This window comes from Capricornis sumatraensis, chromosome 1 (assembly GCF_032405125.1).
Source record: "Capricornis sumatraensis isolate serow.1 chromosome 1, serow.2, whole genome shotgun sequence".
In the NCBI taxonomy this organism is placed as follows: domain Eukaryota; kingdom Metazoa; phylum Chordata; class Mammalia; order Artiodactyla; family Bovidae; genus Capricornis; species Capricornis sumatraensis.
In genome coordinates, this window is record NC_091069.1 from 69,407,530 (window position 1) to 69,429,237 (window position 21,708).

Consider the following 21,708-nt stretch of genomic DNA (forward strand, 5'->3'; position numbering starts at 1 on the left):
CCTTACAGATTCAACACAGGCATGTAATCAATAATGACTAAAATTTTAAAACAACACTGCCTGTGATTTGATTCGTAACAGCAGAAACCAGACTCTTCAAACAATCAACTCTTCTAGCAAAGGATAAAAACAAAGCTTCTTCTCAGCATATGTGATAATTAAAACATGATTCTAATAGCTTTGCTTTGTAGGAGAACAGACTAGACTAGAGCATCCCAAAGCATATCCTATGAAACCGTGGTCTAAGAGAAGCTATGAAAAAAAGAAAAAAGAATTTCAAAGTCAGCGAAGTCTGGGAAACATACATCATTCTTCTTTCTACAATGCCTATTTATAAAGGCTCTGAGAAGTTCTTTACTAAAGAAACCCATTACAGTCTGCTTTGCCTGGCATTCTCTTTTTGAATAACACGTTAACATACTGCAAAACTAGTACTTCGAAGAACTTGATAAGGAATGCCGAATTAGATCATACTACCTACACTATCATCTATGATTGGTCAGAAACTTTTAATGCCCACACATACCCAATCTCCTCTCTTTCTGGTCACATGGGTACCCATATTACACTTGCCTTGCTCTCCCTGCACCTGGGCAAGGTCATGTGACTAGTTCTGGCTACTAACTCATATGGACCCATCAGTCAGAATTCTTGAGGGAGAGAAAATGGGGGAGAGCACCCTGCCAACCTATGACGGCCACAGAGTACGCATGAGGAATGCACCTCTGTACCACTGAACCTTTGGAGATGTCTATTACTGCAGCACCAGTTACCTTGCCTAACACGCTTTGTGGGGAGGCAGGGGATGGATTTTCTTAAATCAATGAGTTGACTTAAGAGACAAGATACATATAGAGATAGAAATATTTGAAGGATGGGAAGGTAGAGAGATACAATGAGAATGCATCTTTAAGAAGGCCACTTTGGTCTGCTGCTGCTGCTGCTAAGTTGCTTCAGTCGTGTCCGATTCTGTGCGACCCCACAGATGGCAGCCCACCAGGCTCCCCCGTCCGTGGGATTCTCCAGGCAAGAACACTGGAGTGGGTTGCCATTTCCTTCTCCAATGCATGAAAGTGAAGTCACTCAGTCGTGTCCAACTCTTAGTGACCCCATGGACTGCAGCCTACCAGGCTCCTCTGTCCACGGGATTTTCCAGGTAAGAGTATTGGAGTGGGTTGCCATTGCCTTCTCCGCTACTTTGGCCTACAGAATCTTAAGAGCAAAAGATCAGTGAGCTAAAACTAAATACCATGGCATGGACTAAACTGAAGTGGCCAAGTTTAGTTTGCCTGCAGTTTAGTTTGTTGGTACAAGTAGAAGTGACAGCAGTAATATCACTCAACCAGTGCCCATACTGTGCCAGACTCAGAAACAGTGTACAGACTGCTACTTTTAATCTTGATTCTGTGATAGTTGGTAGGTAACTTTTCACATCATCTCCATTTCACATGAGAAAACCAAAACTCTATTAATTTGCCTAAGATCATACCACTAATAAATGGTATTTATGTAACTATAGGTATCTATATTCTTTTTGTTATACTGCTAGTCTGAGTTAGTAGAAATATCTAAATCAGGAAGCTTAAAAAAAATAGTTTGGAGTATCATTACTCTAATGCGAATGTGAAAGTATTATAGAATCAAAAAGGGGCAAACTTCCAAATGAAAGCCCTTGAGCTTTTAAAGAATAAACAGGATGTTCTTATAATCAATATACTAATCACTTACGAAGGGTAACAGGCACATCTCAAAAAAAAGTTTACTTTTTCAAATTATAAAAGTAAGATGTACTCACTGTAGAACACTGGAAAATACAGAAAAGCAATGACACAAAAGCAAAAATCACAAGTCAGCCTATCACTCTCCCCTCAAAATTAATACTTGCCTTTTTCTTATCTCTTTTCCTTTGTTTTTTTTCTTTGTTTTTCTATATAGTTGAAATCACATCATTTATATAATCCCGTCTTCTGCTTTCTTCCCTTTATTTTAAAAACTGTTCCATGTTATTAGGAGGTTTTCAATAACAGTATTTTTATCAGTCTAATAAAAACTAATAGCTACTTATTTGCCAGGTATTAGACTCATCACTTCACTTACATTAACATACTTAATGCTCACAGTAACTCTCCAAGGTCCGTACTACAACTGACCCCATCTTACAGATGAGGAAACTGAGACAGAGTATGGTTAATGACTTGCCCAAGGTCACAAAGTGACTCCATGGGAGAGCTGGGGTCCAGACCCAGGCAGCCTCTGGGTGAGCACTCTAAACCACTATATTGTACTGTCTCCATAATATTCCTTCCTCTAATTTACCAATGACAGACATTTGGGTTATCACCATTTTTTTCTAATATAATAATGTTACAATAGACATTTTTATAGGCATCTGAAGCATATTTTATCTAAGCCTATTCAGACAGCCAAATTCTTCCCATTTCAACAAGTTCAATTTATTTTCAGCTAGCTGACAACAGCTGTAGAAACATCTAAGGCAGCTAGCATTTCATAAACCAACTCATTGCTCCACCTACCCCTGGTATGAACTTCCATGTGGTCCTCACCTGTCCACCCCACTGCCATCTACAGCAGATGTCTGTAATGTCTCCATCTGCCTTCACAGGGCACAAAGAACCAACTAAAACCATGGGTCTGTTCTGTGGATCTCCCAACAAACATAAGCAAATTCTTGTGAACTTGTATGTCTGGACTACTTTAAATGCTAACTTTATTTGTTTCTAGTCTTATAAGCTCTGACAACACAAGGCATACAGAGAGAGATAAAATGCAATATGCATGTATAAAATTGAAATGAAAAATTTTCTAATTTAGACCATAACCCAGAAAAGGGATATTCAAATATTTTCCTCTTTGCTTGCTTTTTACTGTTTACAGGGAATGACTGAACTCTTCTGCCATATTAAAGGAATGATTTGAAATGAAAACAACCTAAAATGGAGTCTCACAAGCAGATCAGACTATGGTCTAAGTAAAAAGGGAAGGCTGCTGGCTCTGGCTCACATTTCACACCTTCTGAACTCAACTTACCAGTACGGCTATTCAAGAGCATGTTTTAAAAGACACGGAATGTGTAAAAGAAGGGAAATGAAAAAACATAATTTAAAAAATTTAGAAATCATAGATTTTCCCATATGTCAACCATATCACATAGAGAATTCATTTGTCATTTAAGAATGAAAAAGATCAACACTTGTGAGAGTATCTCCACAATTTCTACAAAACTTTTTCATGTTGTAAAAACACAAAATGTTCTTCAAAGATTCTGAAACACACCTAGAAAAGTAACGCAAACTCTACTAACCAAACGCCTAAGAATTATTAAGTATCTGCCTCTGTATGAGGCACCTACATAGAGCCAGAAATGATGTCTTGATACAAGGAGAAGCCCTCTGAAACATATGTAAGATACTAAAAGTGCCAAAGCAAAATTCAAAATATAAATCTGAAGATGGCAACATAAAAGAAACAAGGCCATTTGCATGGTCCTCTAAAAAGCTATAAAATTACTACAATTAGTTCTAAGTCCAGACTTCTAATGGATTTTAAATTAGAGAATATTTAAGATATCTGTTAATACAAACTTTTAGAAAATTCTTACTAGGAACTTGGTTTGTATACAAGCCCTTTAAGATAAAGTTCATTCACTGTTTTCATATTATATTTAACATCTAAATCCTCCATTTTTATTTCCACTCAGTAATCCAAACACTGTATTTCAGAAAATTTCATCTTCATAGAACCCAAACTGATAGGTTGTTCAGATTATCCACACGGGCAGTCCCCTGCCTTCATCCAGCCCCCTCAGCTCCCCCACGTGTGCTGTTCACGTCACCATCAGGCTCCAACTGACACGCACAGCAAGACTGCACATCTCCGCCCCACACCCACCTTGTTTTTATCATGTTGACTTAAAAAAACAAGACTTTCAATTAAAAAAAAAATTGAAAGGCTACAGTTACAAAGCACATCAATACACATAAGAATCAAGTACTGCAGACAAATGGCCAGTGAACGAAGTCAAAAAGTGAGTAAGCAAAGGAAAAATAAAATTTGAAGGACAGTAACCAAGGCCTTTTGCTTTACTTCTACAATGTTTTAGCATCCAACCATCAATAATTCATACCAAAATGATTATCAGATATATAAAATATAGGAGTTTTTTTTTTTTAACTTCAGGGTCCCGATTTTCATTCAAACCACAAAGACTGCATATTTTGCAGTGAGTGGAATAGGTGGGATAGAGGACGCTCCACGTGAGGTCTCATTAGTCCAGGGAAAACCACTCGAGATTTGATGTTACACAGAAATATTTGCCTCCATATCGTCACAAGATTTAAGATTACTGAAACAAAAAGATAAATCAGTAAAAATAAACCTTGCTAAACTAAACATGAAAGCCACCACCTCTGTTTCACTTATTTGCTCAAGTGAAATGACAAGTTTCGAGATATTTTGTTAAATGGTGGCTATTTTAAGACAGGACAAAGCTGCATCAGTGCTCGTCACACAGCTTGCTCCCAGTCTTGGCAGTTCTCCAACACATTCCGACTTTTTATGCACAGTTTTGCTGGAATCTCACCCCACTTATCTTTAAAGACACACTAAATAAAATGTTGCCACATTACACAACCAACCTGCCATTTATTCCCATCGGTTCACTTTGCACAATGTCTGACAAAAAAAAAAAATCAGACCACCAGCTGCGTGGATGCAGCTAAATCCACATGATCTAATTCACATGGGTTCCTAAAAGATGGATCAGATTATTATTCAAACTGGGAGGAAATGCTGTGTGACAGTGCTCTGAGGAAGGCTGAGTACACGCCAGCCAAGGAGGAGAAACGATACAGTAGGACAAAAGCAAGTTCAAACCCTGACTGCAGATGTTAGACCCCAGGCGTGCCGCCACTGCCTACATTTTGAGGCAGATTATTAATCAGAGTGTATTTTACAGGATAATCTCAGGATTTAATGAGTCCCATTACCTCCATGAAAAGAACGATTTAACATAGCATTACATCTTCTAAGTCAATGTACTCTCTGACTGTTCATATTTGGCCAAAAAAAAAAAAAAAAGTACTCTTCAAAAACAAACTGGAATGGTTAACCACACGCTGTTACATTCCATTCTTGCTAAAAAATATATATATATTTAATTAGCACATTTGATCCTTATGCTCTGCACAGCTGCACAGCATTCCAGTGATAGGCCAGCTATCGACACACGCTCTACATGAAATAACTACTCACTTCAAAAGTTGAGAAGACTGTGAAGCAGTTCTCAAGCATGACCCACTAAAGATATATTTATTTCATGGGAACAAATTCATTTCAACAAGGGTATAGTCCAAAGGAAATATATACTATAATTTAGATTAAAATATTCATGTAAATGTATACTAACAAAATCATCCTTGAGAGCTGGAAATATGTATTTATAAATATATGTATATAAAGATATATTAAACTCAACTGACAGACAATAAACAGTCTTCCTCAGGAACAAGACAATAAATTAGCCTGCTCTCTAATTAAACTTTCATCCTTTCTGAATCAGAGAAGATTTTTGGAAGTAGGATGAAAGCTGATGTTCTTACTGTGAGGAACACATACTTCCAAAGCAAAACAATCCTTTCAAAATGAGAAATCATCCTGATTATCAGGGAAACTCAGGAACTCTTTTAGCAGCGGATGTCGACGTAAAACCAGCAAACACACACACACACACACACACACACACACACAAAACCTACCTTAAATAAAACGAGAATAAAACACAAAGTGTGCCCTGGTTTCTCCTCTGCTCAAATGGCACACAAATGTCTCTGCTCCAGGTTCAGGGTGCTTCCTGGACTCCGCCCCAGGAGATAAGATGGGTATTTAAGGACAGCTGGCAGCAGAGTTGTCAACCTCACTGTGAGAAGGACCAGACCCCTTTCAGAGAAGTCTCCCGACTGATAGCGCTGACCATCACCTTCTAAAACAGTGTCAGGTGTGCTCACCCAGTCAGAGGCCCAGACAACGCTACATTCCAGCCTCCTGCTCTCCCTACTCTGGGGTACCAGGGCCAGACTCTGGGCACTGTCTTGGCTCAATGCCTCCCCTTGTGTCAAGACTCAATGTCTATAGCTGCCTGTAGGTCAGCTGAGATCCCTCCCAGCTCCACGCTTCAGTCAGCCCAGACACATTAACCATCAAGCATTTGGCCACCCTCAAAGAGAATGGTTCCCATCAGATTGGGAGTTTCTGAAGAATTCCTCATTTGGGGAGAGTTAAGTCCACACAATGTATCTGAGTTCCATCACCCAAACTTGCTCCATCCATCTACCCAGCCCTGCTCCATCCATCATTGGGCCCAGCTCAGATCTCCCTTCTAAACTGCACAAGGAGCTACCACTGGCCTTAGTGCATAAACATGGGAAGAAGGTCATTTGCCACTTTTCCTTGGCGCCAACCAACCCAAGTGAGAACCACAAAGAACCTCACAGAAATTGATGGCAAAGGCTTTCTTTCTCTTCCAATGAAAGGCATTTCTCCCCTCTTCCCACACCCTCATTCCCTCAGCACATGAAGAAATCATTTTACCACCTTCTTCAGGAGTTCAAGAGGCCAACTACTAGAATTAAGGCAACAGAGAAGCGCCAGTGAGATCCGCATCACATCCATCGGCTGCCCCACGACTTAAGGAACGGGTCTGCATAATCAAGTATGCAATACTGCCTTTTCTCCTATAAATAGATTCTGGATCCAAAGATAGAACTCTCAACAGTTCAGCTAACAGAAACTCCTAGGAAAGCAGAGCCCTACTGTGTGCTTTCAACAGTTACCATCAAACCCAACCCCGTAAAATTTATTACATTTAAAACCAAGATTATGATAACCACCTCCATCCTATCCACAACACTTTCTAGGGTAGCTGTTTCAGACTCTGAAATCTGAAGACAGAAATAAAATCAGATGTTGTCTGAAGCATAGAGGGATCTCACTCAAGGGAATTCATGCAACCCTGATGGGAATTCCTCTCAAAACAAAACAGAAAGCACACATTATCTAATGAGAACTTAATTTCTGGTACTTTTCCACTGTAAAACAATTTTTAAAGGAAGTATCTATAATAAGCACATTTGGGGTTCTCTAAATCTTTGCCATTTTCCTTAACACCTTCATCACTAAAACAACTCAGGGAAACCAACAGTATCCATAAGCCACAGTTTTAAACATGAACAGTAATAATAAGATATTATGTCCTGTCATGCTTTGTATACAAACTGGAAGGGTGATAAATATCAAGGGATGATTTAGACTGTGAAAACTTCACATATTGAGCTTAAGGTATGAGAATTGATCCTCATATATGAGATGAACAAATACGAACAGAGGGAAAAGGGGTTTAAAAGACAAACATCAAAATGACAAGTGCATGTTTCTGGGGTCACCAAATGGAGTCAGTAACTTCAATTTTCTTCTTTGTGTTTATGTTTATTTTCCATATGCTCTACAATATTTATTCTTTTGCTAATAAATATTATTTTGAAATTTTTTAAAAATATTTATTTATTGGGCTGCATTAGGTCTTGATATGACCTAAATCAAATCCCTTATGATTATACAGTGGAAGTGAGAAATAGATTTAAGGGCCTAGATCTGATAGATAGAGTGCCTGATGAACTATGGACGGAAGTTCGTGACATTGTACAGGAGACAGGGAGCAAGACCATCCCCATGGAAAAGAAATGCAAAAAAGCAAAATGGCTGTCTGGGGAGGCCTTACAAATAGCTGTGAAGAGAAGAGAGGCGAAAAGCAAAGGAGAAAAGGAAAGATATAGGCATCTAAATGCAGAGTTCCAAAGAATAGCAAGAAGAGATAAGAAAGCCTTCTTCAGCAATCAATGCAAAGAAATAGAGGAAAACAACAGATTGGGAAAGACTAGAGATCTCTTCAAGAAAATTAGAGATACCAAGGGAACATTTCATGCAAAGATGGGCTCGATAAAGGACAGAAATGGTATGGACCTAATAGAAGCAGAAGATATTAAGAAGAGCTGGCAAGAATACACAGAAGAACTGTACCAAAAAGATCTTCACGACCCAGATAGTCATGATGATGTTATCACTAATCTAGAACCAGACATCCTGGAACGTGAAGTCAAGTGGGCCTTAGAAAGCATCACTACGAACAAACCTAGTGGACGTGATAGAATTCCAATTGAGCTGTTTCAAATCCTGAAAGATGATGCTGTGAAAGTGCTGCACTCAATATGCCAGCAAATTTGGAAAACTCAGCAGCGGCCACAGGACTGGAAAAGGTCAGTTTTCATTCCAATCCCAAAGAAAGGCAATGCCAAAGAATGCTCAAACTACCACACAACTGCACTCATCTCACATGCTAGTAAAGTAATGCTCAAACTTCTCCAAGCCAGGCTTCAGTAACACATGAACCGTGAACTCCCTGACGTTCAAGCTGGTTTTAGAAAAGGCAGAGGAACCAGAGATCAAACTGCCAACATCTGCTGGATCATGGAAAAAGCAAGAGAGTTCCAGAGAAACATCTATTTCTGCTTTATTGACTATGCCAAAGCCTTTGACTGTGTGGATCACAATAAACTGTGGAAAATTCTGAAAGAGATGGGAATACCAGACCACCTGACCTGCCTCTTGAGAAATCTGTATGCAGGTCAGGAAGCAACAGTTAGAACTGGACATGGAACAACAGACTGGTTCCAAATAGGAAAAGGAGTATGTCAAGGCTGCATGTTGTTACCCTGCTTATTTAACTTCTATGCAGAGTACATCATGAGAAACGCTGGGCTGGAAGAAACACAAGCTGGAATCAAGATTGCCGGGAGAAATATCACTCACCTCAGATATGCAGATGACACCACCCTTATGGCAGAAAGTGAAGAGGAGCTAAAAAGCCTCTTGATGAAAGTGAAAGAGGAGAGTGAAAAAGTTGGCCTAAAGCTCAACATTCAGAAAACGAAGATCATGACATCCGGTCCCATCACTTCATGGGAAACAGATGGGGAAACAGTGGAAACAGTGTCAGACTTTATTTTGGGGGGGTCCAAAATCACTGCAGATGGTGACTGCAGCCATGAAATTAAAAGACGCTTACTCCTTGGAAGAAAAGTTATGACCAACCTAGATAGCATATTCAAAAGCAAAGACATTACTTTGCCAACTAAGGTCCATTTAGTCAAGGCTATGGTTTTTCCTGTGGTCATGTATGGATGTGAGAGTTGGACTGTGAAGAAGGCTGAGTGCCGAAGAATTGATGCTTTTGAACTGTGGTGTTGGAGAAGACTCTTGAGAGTCCCTTGGACTGCAAGGAAATCCAACCAGTCCATTCTGAAGGAGATCAGCCCTGGGATTTCTTTGGAAGGAATGATGCTAAAGCTGAAAGTCCAGTACTTTGGCCACCTCATGAGAAGAGTTGACTCACTGGAAAAAACTCTGATGCTGGGAGGGATTGGGGGCAGGAGGAGAAGCGGACGACAGAGGATGAGATGGTTGGATGGCATCACTGACTTGATGGACATGGGTTTGAGTGGACTCCAGGAGTTGGTGATGGACAGGGAGGCCAGGCGTGCTGTGATTTATGTGGTAGCAAAGAGTCGGACACTACTGAGTGACTGAACTGAACTGACTGAGGTCTTAGCAAGAGAGTTCCAGAAAAACATCTACTTCTGCTTCACTGACTACGCTAAAGCCTTTGACTGTGTGGATCACAACAAACTGTGGAAAATTCTTAAAGAGAGGGGAATACCAGACCACCTGACCTGCTCCTGAGAATCCTATATGCAGGTCAAGAAGCAACAGTTAGAACCAGACACGGAACAACGGACTGGTTCCAAGTTGGGAAAGGAGTATAGCGAGGCTGTATATTGTCACCCTGCTTATTTAACTTATATGCAGAGTACATCATGAGAAATGTCAGGCCGGATGAAGCACAAGCTGGAATCAAGATTTCCAGGAGAAATACCAATAACCTCACATATGCAGATGTCACTACCCATATGGCAGAAAGTGAAGAGGAACTAAATAGCCTCTTGATAAAAGTGAAAGAGCAGAGTGAAAAAGCTGGCCTTCAAAACAGCTTTGAATGTGAAAACATTCAAAAAACGACGATCATGGAATCTAGTCCCATTAGTTCACGGCATCCAGTCCCATTAGTTCCTGGCAAATAGATGGGGAAACAATGGAAACTGTGACAGACTTTATTTCTTGGGCTCCAAAACTGCTGTAGATGATGACTGCAGCCATGAAATTAAAAGATGCTTACTCCTTGGAAGAAAAGTATGAGCAACCTAGACAGCATATTAAGAAGCAGAGACATCACATTGCCAACAAATGTCCATCTAGTCAAAGCTCTGATTTTTCCAGTAGTCATGTACAGATGTGAGAGTTGGACCATAAAGAAGACTAAGCACAGAAGAATTGATGCTTTTGAACTGTGGTGTTAGAGAAGACCCTTGAGAGTCCCTTGGACAGCAAGGAGATCAAATCAGTCAATCCTGAAGGAAATCAGTCCTGAATATTCATTGGAAGGACTGATGCTGAAGCTGAAGTTCCAATACTGTGGCCACCTGATGAGAAGAGCCGACTCATTAGAAAAGATCCTGACGCTGGGAAAAATTGGGGGCAAGAAGAGAAGGGGATGACAGAGGATGAGATGGCTGGATGGCATCACTGACTCAACAAACATGAGTTTGAGCAAGTTCCAGGAGATGGTGAAGGACAGGGAAGTCTAGCCTGCTGGAGTCCATGGGGTCGCAGAGTTGGACATGACTGAGAGACTGAACAACAGGAGCAAAGGTCTTCGCTGTGGCACATGGATCTTCACTGCAACACGAAGACTGTTACCACGTTTTGCTACTGCTCAGGGATTCTCTAGTTGTGGCACCGGGGCTCAGAAGTTGTGGCACAAGGGCTGAGCTGCTTCGCGGCATCTGGTGTATTAGTTCCCCCATCATGGACTGAACCCATGTACCCCACACTGCTAGGCAGCTTCTTAACCACTGGACCACCAGGGAAGTTCCTGACATTTAAAAAAAATTTTATTTTGTGATGATTTTGTGCTAATTTACAGTTTTTGAAAGTATATATTCTTCATAAATTGTTCAGAAAAAAACTATGCTTACTGTATAAATTAGCAGACACTGTCAAAAATTCAAGGATTCTAAAAAGCTGGAAAAAATGAGTATTTTAACTTTTAAGACAACTGTACTATCAGAGCACTGCCATGCTACAGATTAAAAAATACAAAGGAAAATGTTTAAACATCACAGAGAAAAATAAATAAGAATTGTCTTAAAGAAGAATCTAGGTTTTCCTTCCCCTTTAAATAAAAGGGGAAAAAAGCCCTAGAGCACAATAAAAATATGTCCTGTCCCACCCCAAAGTCTCTGTATAGCTGGTGAAGAACATTCCAGAAAAATGTGTAGCCCATGAATATTTAGATTTGGCCTTGAAGCAAATATACCTGGACAAAAATTATCCCTGAAACAGCCACCCAAGAGGGTAGGAAAACAACAAAAAAATTTCATCCAGAACCAAAGGCTTGGCCTCCACCCAGAGGATGCTCCTATCAGGCTCCCCTGTGGCCCAGTTTCTACATCTTTTCCCACACTCTACGGAAATGGCAAGGCTCTAACAAACTGCATATTTAAATGAGGAATGGAAAGATCTTTTCAAAACTTCAGCATTCTTTACACCTTCAGTACTATGAATGCTGCATTTCTGAAAGCCCCAATAGAAACAAATAGGGTATACTTAGCCAATTAATTATTTCATTCATTAGTCTTTATCCAGCTAAAACGAGGTTTGTTACAGGAAGTGTCAGGATGTTCTTGATAAAGGCCAAAAGTTTATTGCGAAGTATTTTCCAAAATATGGAGAGATGAAATTAGAATTCTTCCACAATCCCATACCCAGAGATAACCACTGTTAGGCTAATGAACTTACTAAGCAGAGATATATTTAATTATACAAATTAAACACTGAACATACACACTTCAAAAATATGAATTCTAATTATATATCGTTCTAAATTTCCTAGTTCATCTGTTGGATTTAAAAAATTTCTAATTATATTCTGATACAGATTTTATTGACTAGCTAATGGCTTCAAGTTAATATGTTAAAAGATCAGAACCAGCAAGGCACTCCAGATTCTAAAGCAGAGATGCTGGGAAAGATTGAGGGCAGGAGGAGAAGGGGACGACAGAGGATGAGATGGCTGGATGGCATCACTGACTTGATGGACATGGGTTTGAGTGGACTCCAGGAGTTGGTGATGGACAGGGAGGCCTGGCGTGCTGTGATTTATGTGGTAGCAAAGAGTCGGACACTACTGAGCGACTGAGCTGAGCTGAACTGAGCTGAGCTGAACTGAACTGAGTACAGTTGAGTGCTTGGACCATAAAGCAGAAAACATTAATAATATTATTTCCTCTCAAACATTTCCCTCACCAGCTATGGACAAAGTGACTCATTTCTGGGATTCACCTTCAAACCACTATCTCAATAAAATTCCCCACTTAAAAAGTCTTAAAATAGTCCTTTGTCTCCCTTCATGGCTAGGATTTTCAATCACATACATCTCTTTCTCATTTATGTGACACACAGACAAAAAGATATCATTATATGCATACAGAAATATCATATATAACATTATATAAGAATCTATTTTCATAAAAAAAGGATAGAATTAAAATTCACTCCTCCTACTCTTAGACTGAATATTCTCAAAATGCCAAGAAACCATTAACTGGAAGAAAATCTAAATCGAAAGTCATATTTATTTTAACATTTTCACTTGGAATTTTTTCTGCATTTCTGGCCAATTCCAATGCAACCTGATGGTCTAACAGTTACAAAATCAGCTCCAGCAGTAGTGTTTGGGCTTCTACAAGTGAGAACAAATACGTCACAGAATTCCACTGCTCTCTTCAAGCAACTGTGCAGTTTGGACATAATAAGAGAAACCTGGTCTTCCCCACTCTTTAAACTGATGTAGACTCTGAAGTCAAGCTAGCATTCCGGCATATGTGAATGTTCTAGCCCTCTCAAACTCTCACTTCAGAAGTGACTTACACTGCTGATGTCTTCCCGCTGCTCCACATAAGAGCAGAAGACAGATATGCCAATCCTTTGGAATCTTAAACTATTCCCTAACAATAATCTACATCTGGCCAGGCTTACTTTTTTCTTTTCTTTTTTTAAAAATTAAAGGGTTGATTGATTTTTTGGCTATGAAAAAAATGATCCTTATGGTAGTCTATTATATTATTTATTTCACTCTTATTTGTAAAATATTTTAAAACTCCAAATGAGAAACATTAAGTCATAGGAATTTCCTTTCATACAAGAAAGGAAATCATCCATCAACATACCATCCAAAGCAAACCAGTAACATTTTCACGTATTTCCTTCCAGGCTTTTATTTAATATAACAAAACAGGAGTTACACCATATTATACAGTTTTGCGTAGAGATATTTCCACTGAATATTATATTGTTAGCATTTGCCCTTTTCAGTAAGACTCTTAACAAACCATTACTTTTAAGCAGTACATTGAATTCCATCCTATGTACTGCTCCATAATATATTTGACTATGCCACATTTGCTTTTTCACTATTAATACTGCTAAGAAAATTCTTGTTTAAAAACCTGTCATTATTTTTAATTCTTTCTTTCGATTACAGAACTACAAGGGGAATTTCAGTGCAAATGGTATAAACTTTTATCTTTTTGGTTTTATATATATATATAAATACATGTATATTATTACTGTACTAACAATTGTCTTAATTCAAATATTCTTCCAACAAGTGATGCAGAGGTCCAATCTCACAGCATCCCAGAGAGCATTACCTATCTACCAGTTCAAGTGAAAAATTAACTGTTCTAGTTAATATTTCATATTACTGCTGAGTTTGAACAACTGAATATGGTTACTGGCTTTGTTGTTACCTTTTTTTATCAACTATGTTCCTATCCTTTCCCTAAGCACTAGGGTTTTAGCGTTTTCTTGTTTATTAAAAATAAGTAGTAATCAGATTTGCCTTTCCTATAATTTAGACATAGGGACAAGTTTAATATAGACTAAACTTAGCATTATTTAGCTGCAAGATGGTATTGCTTATGGGAATGTATCTTTCCTGAATAAATCAAACTACTTATTTGAAAGGAAGCATAAAGGTGACACAAACTAAGCAAAACTTCCACATTTTATGACAATTAAAATGCACGGTGATGGGCACTGGATTATTCCACTCAACTTTCTTAGTCCTTTGTGGCAGAAACTCATTGCTACCATTTTGCAAATGAAGATACTGGGGCTTGAAGACAGGTCAAGGCAGCTTGCCCAGGATCAGTGCATGGAGTGATCTGGTGGAGGAATTCCAGGGCCTAAGGCTTGGGACCCCCACATCCAACAGCCTCTCCCCAGTCACCCTAGCCCTGACCTGTCTCCTTCAATTTCTCGAACATTACCTCCACTAAGAGTTCTTCCAGAACCTCAAATTCAGCACAGTTAAAGAAAACTGATTTTCTTCCCAATGAGATATCCACTCCTCCCCTTCACTTGTCTATTTCTCTCATCATGATGATGACCATGTTCTCTGTCATTATTCAAATATGAACTCTTTATTTTATCTCTCATCCACTCAGGTCCACTCCCATCCAGTCACCCTACAAAGAGTCAGCAAAGGATCCGGTCTTCACAACCTTTCTCCCAGCCCTTCCCTCCTCATTCTCTCAGCCTCCACCATCACTTGCTCCCTTAAACTCTGGACTCCCACCATCACCTCGTTCCTGTCTCCCTGCTTCTAGTTTCTCTCTGTTCCATGTGCATGTGTTTTGGACATAGCTCAAGTGTTGTGCTACTCAACTATCATCACAGAATTTTAGATGAATCTTCAAAACTAAGTAGCAGATACGATCAGCTGGTAGTTCCTGATTCAAACACTGTGTGGAGAGTTTCTGGGGCTCTAGATCAGCTCTGTGGAAAGAGTGCCCTGACTGATTTTCTATGGGGTGCCCTTGTGGCACAGTTTAACCTTCACTATGGAAGATCCCCTGGAGAAAGGAATGGGAACTCACTCCAATATCTTGCCTGAAGAGTCCCGTGGGCAGAGGAGCCTGGCGGGCTACAGTCCTTGGGGTCACAAAGAATAGGACACAATTGAGCAACTAACACTTCATTTCTCCATGATTTCACCTAAGTTTTTCATTTTATAAATTTAGATCTGAGACCAGAGGATTAATGGCTTGGTGAAGTCATATACCTGGTCAGTAAACGATCTTTTATCTTTTACACATACAGAGCATATTCTTTTTTTTTTTTTTCTGGTTGAAGACTTTTTTGTATGGAAAAGGAAAGTACATGTTGGAAAATTCCATCATGGGAACTTCCTGTACCCTAACACCAGTGTCCAAACCTGCTCTTCTGTAAGAGCCAGGTTGTCTTGAGGCTGGCAACTGTCACAAACGTCCAGCCCTCCTCCCGCCTGCCCTGTGACCTCCTCAGCCTGGCTCAGGGTGGGCAGGGTCCTCCATCACAGCAACAGGGCATATTCTATACAGTAGGAGTATACAGTCCTCGGATTCAGAAACTGATTCTTACTCAACTGTAGGTCAGCCCACACCACCATCATCCTAACTCAATGACAAGTCTTGGCAAGAGAAAGTACTTAATAATTATTTACTGCATTAAAAACCATACTGGAAAGTAACTTTAGAGTAGGAGCAAAGGCATTACATTCATATAAATGCTTCTTGGTAAAAGAACAATAATTACACTCCTTTCAAGAAAAGGAAACTGAACTGAACTGACAAAGGGTTTTTACTAAGTGGTCTTGCACAGCCTGTGTTACTCAATATAAAAATTTCACTGGTTAACAGAAAATTTTAAAAAATAAAATAATAAAGCTCTTTTGACATAAAAATGTTAAGGTAGTTTTGAGAAAACACTCCAAGAGGGGGTCAGTGTACAGCTTGTAGCCCAAAGAGAAAGGAATGAAACTGTTATCAGCTAAACACCTACTATGTGCCCAGGACTGTATGCCGCTGTCTCACAACTGTATGAGGAAGTATCATTCCCTTTTTACTTATGAGGAAACTGTGGTTTCAAGAGTAATGAACTAACCCAAGGACCTAGATGTGAGCACATGGCTGGTATATAATAAGATTTAGGATTTGAGCCCAGATTTATTTGACTCTAAAATCTAAGCTCTTCCCATACTAAGGGAAGTTATTCTGCAATAACATAATCATCCTCACAAACCTTAAAGGACAAAACTTGATTATGACTCTACTGAAATTATGAGTGATTGCTCATCAAAAGAAACCACAGTTTAAAACAAAACATAAACCGGGAAGTAGTTTTTGCAATGCATGAAATCCACAAGGGATTATAAGGCAATACATATTAAATCAATCAATCAGAAAATAGCTAAAAGAAATACAGACTAATGACTAAATTAGGACTTCACAAAAGAAAGAACCCAAAAGGTCAATAATATATACTTAACGTCCAATAATCAGGGAAACTGCAAAAAAAGAACATAATGAGATAACATTTCACAAGTATTACTGGAAAACATTTTGAAGTCTGGCACGGTTGTAGAACAACTATAACAGCTATACACTTCTAGTAGGAATATAATTAGTACAATCACTCTGGCATTATCTAGTAAGGTTGGTGATGCACATACCCTATGATCTGTCAAATTTCATTCCTGAGAAGGACAGAAAAATAACATGTTTGTGTGCATATGCATGTACCCCTACATACTTAATAAGAGACATGCAGAGGACCCATTCATAGCCATCCTTTTATAAAAGGAGGAAAAAAAAAAAACTAGAATCAATCCAAATCTCCATCTACAGTAGAAGGAATAAATAAGTCATGATGGAATACTACACAGCAATGAAAACGAATGAACTACAGCAACAAAATGAATAAGCCTCAGGAATGTTAATCTAAAAGGACAAGTCACAGAGGAATACATAAAGTAGGATTTCATTTATATAATATAAAGTTCAGAAACATACAAAAATAAATAAGAATTTTAAAATGGATAGCCCATAAAGAAGATCAAAGGAATGATAAACACAAAATTCAGGGCTGTGGTTGTTTCAGATGGGATGATAGGGGGGCACATGGATGACTCCGAGTGTATGACAGTTTCTTCTTCTTGAACTAGGTGGTGACTGCCTGTGCGTTCACTGGTTTGTGATTCAGTAGTATCTTTTATGAGCATTATTCTGTATATACAAATCACTTAATAAAAGACAACTGTAAGAGGGAAAAAATGAGCCAGATGGTCAGGATATTGAATATACCAGGAAAAACAGCTGATGAGAAAAAACAAGATGCCAGAGGTAGAGCTCAGGGGTTTAGCTTCCTGGACTCCAGTTTTGCTGTCTCAAAGCTAACACCATCTTCTGGAGAAGGAGGAGAAGATTGTTTTTTTCAACTTTAGAGGTGTTTTAGAAAACAATCTAGAGAAATTGACTAGTCTAAATAAACATAATATTAATAAATAGAACTCTTCCACCTAAAAGTTACAGAAAAACTTTAAAAAGTATTTCTGTATTAAATACAGTATGTGCATCAATTTCTTAATGATGCAAGGGGGGAAATGTGCTGATACTTCAGCAAAAGACAAAAGTAAGATACCAGAAGGAACCTTTTGATATGGAAGTCCCTTAGCTGAAGGTGTAGAGCAGTTTTTTGATTTAATGTGCATACAAATCGCTGAGGGGTCACGTTAAAATGCAAATGCTACTTGGGAGGACTGGGCCTCTAAGAATCTGCATACACAACAAGCGTCCACTTTATAAATGATCCTGTGCTGAACCTCAGGATTACAGCGAGAAATCATGAAAATGCCTTCTCTGGTGATGTTTAAAAATATAAATATAAGAGTAGAGATAGTTTCATTCTGCCCCCAAAGTAGAGACTGATGACATTATTCCTACACTACAAAAACTTGGATACAGGACACCTGTATCCAAAAATCAAGAATACTTAACCAGGTCTTTTGCAAAGACAAGGTGTTTTGGGAAAACAGCAGACTGAAAATTTATAAGAGAACTCCATGAGAGGTTTTACTCACCTCCACAGAGCTAAAGAAGTAGCTCTTCCAGCCTAGGTATTAGCTCTTTTCTTATGGAATAATGGTTTACATTCCCAACAGGACAACCATAAATGATATTCACAGAGCATTAATTAAGCCTTGATTATAATGTAGATAGTGGTGGCGAGAACAACATAATTATGGAGCATCACATCACTGCATGTAAAAAATATAAATGTTGGGCTTTAAAATTCTAAGAGTATGCTTTTAAAATGAAGAGTTTACTATCTCAATAAAAATATCAAATAATTTCTACTTGTCATATCTATGTTTGTTTAGTAGTACTTAAAATCCTCCCATCTCAAAATAGTATTTCTACATGAAAAGTCATACGTCCATACAGCAAGACAAAATAACCTCTCCAGTACTCTTCCAGGGAAACTCTGCCACTGTCAAGTCTCTGCTAAGGATGTGTCTTTCACAAGTGAGCAAGGTCTTGTCCCTTGCTCCAACATCACAGACAGTTGTTACTACTCTCATCCAAGGGATGCTCTTTACTGAAAGCCTGCACAGCAGGAGACCACCAAGCATTTTTCTTCACTGGCCCGATGCTTCTCATTCTCTCTGATGAAGGTTCTGGTCAGACCAGGGCCAACAGAGCTACAAAGAGCTTGACCTAACGGAATTCTGCACCTGGTTAAGTCAGAACAGCTAAACCTCTGGTGACATCAACACAGGATATATTCTTACAACACAGTAAATCCAAAATGTTTGGATAATCCATGGAAACAATACTCCCAAACATTTCAATGCAACGTGATTTTATACAACCAGCACATCAACGAAGCCCAAATCTAAAAAATTCTGTATTTTAATGGCCCTCTATTATTGAAACTCAAAATGAGGCACATAAACCACACAATCTGCTGTAGATTCTACTTCTGTGGCTGGTCTACAGAAAATCAAATGCCATTAACCTGGACTAATTAGAGATCTAAAAAATAAAAGCAGACACACCCTTGCTTTGAAACACTGATTTTCCTTCCAATTAGCATACTGAAATTCCCTTTTCACCTCTACATTCTAGAAGAGCCGAGGGGTGCAATCTGAAATGTATCCCATTGGCCATTCCACACTGAACTGTAGAAGTGGCATTTAGAAGGGAAATTCCTTGTGTATTACCCCAGACTAAATAGACAAGGACGCTGGAACGTCTCCTTCTACCCAGATAGAGCCACACAGGCCTTGGTGGTCTGCCCTTCTCCACCCACTCCCCATCTGCAAAAAAAATGTGTATAAAAATATACATACATATAAACAAACAAACGCAGTTAGTTACTACCACAATCCCACTATTCATGACGGTAGACTTAACCCGTCTATCAAAAGCAACCTGAATACCAATGTATCATCAACCATAACACTCATTTACTAAATAATCCTTAATAAAGAATCCAAATATGTCATTGTATTTGAATACAGAAAAAGCAAACGACTAAAACAAATACAGGTTAAAGAAATCATTTACCATCCGTCAAAAACGTATGTAAATTCCTTTTAAAACAATCTACTTCATGTTAATATCTTTTAAAAATATCTCAGGGACATATGAACTAAAAATATATCAATTGTTTCATTTCAAAAAATGGTTTCCTATAGGAAAAATTCATACTCAGTGTTGATCAAAGAGGTAATGCCGTAGCTGTAACGCTTCAATTAATAAACATCAACTTTCCACATATGATGAAATTGATGGAGAGTTGCGTTGTGGTTTACGGATTACAGGTGATCCACAAAAAGACGCTGAGACTCCCAATACAGACTGCACCATGGCCTCCGCACACCGCTGGGGCCGGGTTCTCCCCGCAGCCCCTCCCTACGGCGGCTCAGGTCCCTCGGTTAGAGATTACATTCCGGTCCGCAGCTGCAGGCCGACTTCCTCTGCCCCGCATTAGCACTGCAGGACACCCCTTCATCCCAAACGGCCAACAGGCGAGGCAGCCGGGGGTCACCCCAAGAGAAGCCTCCCCCCCTCACAGCTAGGTGACCTGGTCCTCCTGACGCCCCATCCAGCTGAAGCAGCATGACAAGGTAGAAGCGGCTCCGCGTCTCAGCCAAGGGCAGCCCTGGGCCTGGGTGGGGCCGGGCGGGGGCCGCAGGCGCCCAGTGGCCGTGCCAAGCCCCGCCAGCGAGAAGCAAGGGAGGCTGCGATACTGGTGCATTGTGCTGCATCACGGCGAAGGCAACGGGAGCCATCCATCTTGCCAAAAAATCACATCCCCGTCCAGATAAACGCTACTGAACCCATTTTCCTCCTCCGCCGAAGCACCCCCCACACTCGCCCTCTCCTCACTCACTATCTCGCCCAGCTTTTGACTGGAAAAATAACGGGCACAGCTTGCGTACCGAGCCCCACAACACGCCTCCCCCCCACCCCTATCTGATGGCAGGCACTTGGCATCTTTCCTATCACAAAAACAAAGGGAAGGCTCCCCGCAAAAGACGGCCGCGGGCGTGATGTGAAGGCTGATGACCAGAGGGGCTTCCAGCCCACCTCCCCAAAGTCAGGCCCGGAGGGTCCCCGCGCTGGCACAAACCTGTTGAAGAGAGGGTGGCAGGAGCTGAAGGGCGGGCGCAGCGGCAGCTCCGCGCCCCGAGGCGGCTCCCGCCCAGCCCTGGGAGAGCAGGGACCGCAGGGAGGGCGGGGGGCGGGAGTGAGGATGGGCGGGAGTGGGGGCGCCGGGCCGCCGCCTCCGGTTCAGCTGCAGCGCGGCGCAGCCGGGACCACGCCTGGCCGCATCCCCCGTACCGTTACGCTCAGAGCCCGGCCCTGTCAACGCCGCCCCCGCTCGCCACCAGCCGGGGCTAGAGGGAGGGCACCTGAAAATAGACCCTTGCGTCTGCCCACTCCGCAACCACCCCCGCGCAGCGGCCCCCGGCTGGAGGGAAGAGGTGGCGGAGGGAGAAACGAGGAATCGGCCCCGATACGTCCGGGGATGAGGCTAGGCGGCCGCGGGTTGCACCGCGGATGTGCAGCCACCTCACTGAGAAGACCGCCGACCCCCGCCCCGCACCGCCGGCGTACTCAGAAGCACTGGGGACCTGGCTCCCCGCGCCGCCCCCGCCCAGGTTCTGCAGCTTCCCTGCCCCCACGCCGCTCCCCGGGCGTAGGGCAGCGGCGGGGCAGCGGCGTCCTCCCGGCCTGGGCCCGCGCCCCTCCTCCCGCCGCCCCGGAGCCAGCCCGGGAGGCAGCCCCAGTGAGTTGGCATCTTCCAGCCTCCGGCCCCCTACCTACCTCCCGCGGATAGGGGGGTTGGGGGCGCCGGGGTCCCGTCCTCCTCCCGCTCCTCGGCGGCCGGGCGGGTGGGCCGGGAGGCGACTCCGCGGGGCTGTCCGCGGCTGGGGCCGGGGCTCACAGGACGGGACCAGTGGGCGCTGCTGCGCGGGGCTGCGCGCTCGCTCCGGGCGGAGAGGCGGCCGAGGGAGGGACTGGAGGAATCCGCAGCCTGCACGGCAACAGCTGCACTGATTCCGGGGGCTGGGCTGGAGCGCGGGGCGGGGGAAGGAGGGGAGGGAGCTGCAGGGAGGGGGCGAGGGGC

The 21,708-nt window shown here is 41.5% G+C and overlaps 1 protein-coding gene across 1 annotated transcript in view; it reads right to left on the bottom strand.

Moving 5' to 3' along the window:
* Positions 1-21,443, bottom strand: part of SPTBN1 (spectrin beta, non-erythrocytic 1) — a 209,088-nt gene extending 187,645 nt beyond the window's left edge. Inside the window, exon 1 of the mRNA XM_068964598.1 lies at positions 21,405-21,443. The gene's annotated coding sequence lies outside the window, so the exon portion shown is untranslated. The remainder of the gene's footprint in view (positions 1-21,404) is intronic.
* Between the last annotated feature and the right edge of the window lie 265 nt (positions 21,444-21,708).